This window comes from Gavialis gangeticus, unplaced genomic scaffold (assembly GCF_001723915.1).
Source record: "Gavialis gangeticus isolate Ggan-Ray unplaced genomic scaffold, GavGan_comp1, whole genome shotgun sequence".
NCBI classification, from domain to species: domain Eukaryota; kingdom Metazoa; phylum Chordata; order Crocodylia; family Gavialidae; genus Gavialis; species Gavialis gangeticus.
Genome location: NW_017729011.1, coordinates 16,111,174 through 16,116,622, shown reverse-complemented (window position 1 = coordinate 16,116,622; position 5,449 = coordinate 16,111,174). Strand labels below are relative to the sequence as shown.

General features: G+C 40.0%; 1 protein-coding gene and 1 long non-coding RNA gene across 3 annotated transcripts in view; one reads left to right on the top strand and one right to left on the bottom strand.

Annotated features, from left to right (window-relative positions):
- Positions 1 to 5,449, top strand: part of FNBP1 (formin binding protein 1) — a 161,232-nt gene that overhangs the window by 4,920 nt on the left and 150,863 nt on the right. The gene's annotated exons all lie outside the window — the stretch shown is intronic.
- The window catches only part of LOC109292962, a 19,433-nt gene continuing 14,050 nt past the window's right edge, over positions 67 to 5,449 (bottom strand). Inside the window, exon 3 of the long non-coding RNA XR_002096215.1 lies at positions 67 to 826. This is a non-coding gene — a long non-coding RNA (uncharacterized LOC109292962). The remainder of the gene's footprint in view (positions 827 to 5,449) is intronic.

Genomic DNA, 5,449 nt, shown 5'->3' with positions numbered 1-5,449 from the left:
TTTTTTTTTTTTTTTTTTTTTTTTTTGGTGATGATGGGTTTGGTGTAATATGTAGTTTGAGGTAGCTACACATAATTTGTGGTTAAGAAATAGTCAGTCTGGTTACTGGGGAGAACTCCAGTGGCAGTGAATCCAGTGTTGCATAGAGTTATAAATGCAGGTGGTGAAGGGATTAGATTTGGAAAGATTTATCTTGTCTGACGTATGACTCGGGACCAGATGAGTGGCAGAGTTCTGGATGTTGTGGTATTTTAACCTTATGTTAAATATGAATAGTAGGGTCAGAGTTAGAGAAAATTTTGACCAAGTTATTCATTTGCATACTCCTTCTGCATCTTTGTTGTGTACAGGACACTTGCTAGCTGATGTTTTAACCAAGAGGTTGCTGAATATCCTATATGTACAAAAGAGTTTGACCATTCCACAAATGGTCCTCTTGGCTTCCCTTGGAGACTGTTCATATGAGCTAGGCTTTCAGGACTGTGCCTAAAGCTCGTAAAGCCACCCTGCAGTATGAAAGGTGCTTTGTAAATGTAACCTTGCTTTACTATGTTCAGTTAACATGGCTCAAAAGTACAAATAGCTCCAAAGCAATCTATCATGTGTTTTTAATTTACAACCTTAAACCATGTAGATCAGTGGTTCTTGACCTTTTTAGACTCAAGGCACACTTCAGAAAATGTCTGCTCTTAATTTTCACTCAATTCTTGACCACAGAAAAATAACAGAGCAGTTTTTCTGTTGCAGAGGACTTGTGGAGACCACAACAGGTCAGAATGTTTTTAATACTATGGATTCCTACTTAATCTCTGGATTTTTCTTGTGCCTCATGTTTGTACACTGAGCTGTACTAACATTGCATGGCACCCTGGCACACCCTTGAAAGGATCTCAAGGCACCTCAAGGTGCTGTGGCACCCTGGCTGAGAATCACTGATGTAGAGTTTTCACATTAGATTAATACATAATTAGATAACCATGACACATTCTGTTCATTTGAACCGTTGAAATAATGGTGGAACACTCAAGACTTGAAGGCCTGCTTCCTCGCTGCAGCTGACAGTATAATTGCCTTTTGCGTTACTCATGTCTCTTTCATCCACGTTTTCAAAAAGCCTTAATGCAGATATCAAATATCTACATTTGGATTTAACAATAACCTGACAGTGGTATCTTAAGTTAATAGGATTTAAAATGTACGAGTGTTTCAAACTGAAGTTCTAAAATGCATGTTAGTGACCTTGGCGATATTATGCAGTATTTTTGCAACTTCGCATTCACAAATAATCTTCAATGAAAGCTGCGCTTTATTCTTTAAACTAAACTTTAAACTGTATTAAACTGGGTCTTAGCAAGCACATTATTGGTTCCCTTTTTCATCAATGATTACTTCCTTAATAATCAACCACTCCATTCTTCTATCTGGATTATATCCATTACAGTTTTTGAGCTAGGGAGAAGGGAGATGCTTCTTAAGGAATCAGAAATATTGAACCAGAAGTGTGGATAATCATGTATGTAGAGAGTGGACGAGTTGTTTATGAGCAAATGTGGCAGCACTCCTTTTATATAAAGTAACATCACGGCCCACACGAACCACAGTGTGCAATGTACCCTGAGACTAAGTGCTTGTAAATAAACTGGCTCTGAAGACTTCTGAGCTTCATTTGGAGTCATAGTTTCATAGTTGGTAGGGTTGGAAAGGACCTGAGCAGTCACTTTAAAATTACATGAGTCTTAAATCTGTTCCCTCCCAGTATTTCCTCTTACAAACTATGAGCAGTACTTTCCTCTGTGAGTCGTCCCAAGGTACTGGGGGAATTCCTGGGCTATCAAAGCCACTGCAAAATTTCCTTTAAATTCAGCAGAGCCAGGATTGCACCTGATAAACCTATTTCCAATACCAAGATATGACTCAGAAGACGCAAGACTGGGAATAAAGAAACTTGGCTCGTAATTAAACTGATCACAAATGATAAGTCTGGCCTTCTGTCTGGTCTCTACTTCCATGTGACGGATGTATCAGATGCTAAGGATGAGCAAGTCGTCTTTTTCTCCATTTCTTCCTCCTTTTGAGGGGTGTTTCATTGCAAAATAGCATGTATACGTCTCTAGGCTGTCCAAATTAAAAGGGTGTGATTCTAATGTCTTATTGTTGTTCCGTGCTGTGTCACGTTATGTGTAATGATGGTTTATCTATAGATGTAAATTATGATCAAATGGGTGGATCATTTTTACTGTATCTTAATTGCAATATATGTTTGACTCTATTTTAGGCTACAAGTAGCAAATGACTCAATGTATTAGAATTCCCAAGCAAATCTTCCTTGGATCATATTAAAATAAATTGTGTGAAACTTCCTTGTTATCAGAAGTTTAGTTTGTCTGTAAAATAGCCAAGTTATGTAAATCGCCTTTTGTATACCTATTTATGTTTCTTTAAAGCCTGAGGAGCAGAAAGACTCCATCCCTCCCTGTTTGTAAAGGAATCATTGAGTTCTTAAGGTAAAAAGGTCCGAGCAGTTGCACTAAGCATTTTGCTTTTGTCTTTAAGGAGACAGGAATTCTACAATAATGAGGGGGTATCATTTTTCTTTTATCACTTGCTACCTTTTCATTAAAGACCAGGGAATTTACATTCTTTCAGCATGAATCAGTATGGAGGAAGGCTTTTTTCTAGTCTTAGTCACAAAATCTTCCAGCTACTATGTGATCAAAATCCCCCACCCTCATAAGCCATGGAGGGGTATAATCAAACATCAGATGATAGACAAGCTTTTGGATTATCTGCAACCCATTGACATAGTGAAACTTCCTTTTTTGAAGCTTCACTTTAGAAGTCCTCCTCTGCATGCATACCTTTACTAAGAGAGAGAGCAAATGAAAAACTATACTACTTGTTTTACCTCGTGTTATAGTGCCAGTTTGTCAGAAAGACCACATCTTTCCATTGGAAAATCATTCTTAACTTGCTAAATGTACTGTTTTATCAAGCAGTTACATTGCATCTTGGCTAATCTATGCATTACAAGCTGAGTTAGACATTCCTTTCTCAATTATCTTGCAAGTCCTGTAACCTAACAAATGACACTTTCCGATTTGAATTTCTCCACTGAAATTTGCCTTTGTGCCTGATCAATATTTTTTTACACAGAACTAGTCGCATCAGCAAAAAATAAAGATGTTGCACTCATTCAACATGTGCATTTATTCTTCCTCTTTTAGGTAGCAGCACTTCAATGCTCCCTGGTTCTTGAGCAGACATGTTAGTGCTGACTGGGGGTCCCTTTTTGTTTTTCACGTGATTGGATTGCATTTGAGCTATGGAGCTTTATTTTCCTGGTCACTGACTGCTTTTGACTCTCTTTATTTAGAAGGGTTTGTCCATAAGAATTTTTTAAAAACAAGTTCACAATATTTAATCAAATATGTTTCTTGCTGCAGGTGAGCCTGGTATGAAGTCTGGGCTGGTGCTAGATTTGTTAACACACAGGGCAACATACTTAACTTTACAACAGGCATTACTTTTCTAAGAAGGCTCTCACAGGGCAGCATTGCTGCTTCAAGTTCTGCTTTATGGAAGGCTGTTGGGGAAAACAATAAAATGGGTTTCTGGAGGGGGAAATAAGATAAAGGGAGGTTTAGGTTTGTCGTCTTAAATTCTTGTGCCACACACCCATTCTCTTTGGGGTAGAATGGGTATAGCTGATAGGATTTTGGCTTTGAAATAAAGCCTTTAGGGACATGTTTTGCTTTCTATTTTTTAGGAGGAAAGATGTGTTTGTTTTTGTGTTGGTTTTTTTTTTAAATCAACAATTTAGCATGGAGGCTCTTCGGGATTAATGCTTGATTTAATTCAGTGACCTTCAGTTTAGCTTTGGGTCTTCAAGTCGCTCATACAGTCAGTAATTCCTAGGAAATATGCTCTTGGATTATGTTTTGTTGTTGCTTGAATAACACACCATTTTTATACCAGCTCTAGCTGCATTTTTGGGGCATGTTGCTCAGAGAGCATCTATTATGTAGCAATACTTTTTATCCATTGGGGGGGGTGCGGGCGGTGGAATAAAAAATAGTGTAAATGTGATGCGACTGTAAAGGGAGTTTTTACCCACATTCTTGTGTAGGATAGGGCCATTTTCTGTCTTCACTGCTGCTAGGGCAACTGTCTTATCTGCTGTGGTTGCTTCTGTGTGGTTGAGAGCAGAGAATTGCACGTGGCACTTACGTTTGCTTTGCTACCAGCAATAAGTACAGTGCTCATCCAGTGATTTGAAAATCATTTCTTAATTGCACTTGATTCACAGATGCACAGAGAATATGGATTACTACTTATATGGAAATAGAATAATCATCTACACATGGGTATACATGCTGAGAACCCTATTTCTTAATAGTTACGGCTTCCTTGAAGATTGTGATGACAGTTCCCATTAATTTTGAAAGGAGTTGGATACCCAAATACTTTGGACAGTTTTAAAACCCTCACTCTACATTTTTGTCAGGGCTAAATACTTTTCATTAAGGTTCTCCAACATTTCCTATTATAAGACCCTGTTCACAATTGCATGCAACTGCCCTGCTCCCAAAATTCTTATCTGCATGGAAAGTGTTATGCTCGCTTGGCTCCTGTGTGCGGGACTAGGGAGTGTACGTGTTGCCCCCAAAGTGTGATACGACTGCATTGGGGTGAAGCTGGATATGGTAATGGCTGCTCCCAGAATAAAGGAGGAGAAAGATGCCTCATTTGAATGTGAGGGAACAGAAGCTGGAACAGGGATATAGAAAACAAGAGATTAGGATAATATCTGGAGAGACTGGGGTGCAAAACTGAGCAGAAGGGGGTGGAGTGGAGGCTGGGACGGAAAGTCACTGGGGAAAACTGGAAGCAAATTGGCTGGAAGAGCACTGAGGTCAGACTGGAGAGATGAGAAAACTGGTACTAGGAACCAGTTTAGGAGGTATGGGAGGAGGCCAAGGGTGGTGGATATGATAAGGAGGTGAGGTGCGGGAGGAGAATTGGGTCTGGGTGAGCAAAGACATGGAGGTAGAAAAAGGGAAGACTGGGACAAAAAACTAGCCTAGGGTGTATTGAAAAACTACTGTATGAGAAGCAGGTGGATGGAGGGTAGGATTGGAAGCTGGGTGGGAAGAGATCTAGATGAGATCTTAAATGAGCTAGGGGGGGACCAGGGAGAAGCAGGAGAAAGATTCTGAGTGTAAGAATGAGGACTGGCAGGGCAAATTGCTTAACTTTGGGGCCATGGATGCAGGTGTCGCGGTGGATGTAGTCTTTCTGGACTTCAGCAAGGCCTTTGACACCGTCTCTCACCCCATCCTAGTTAAAAAACTAGGCGACTGTGGCATAGATGCCTACACAGTCAGATGGATTGCAGATTGGCTGAGGGGTCGCACTCAGAGGGTGGTGGTGGATGGGTCATACTCGACCT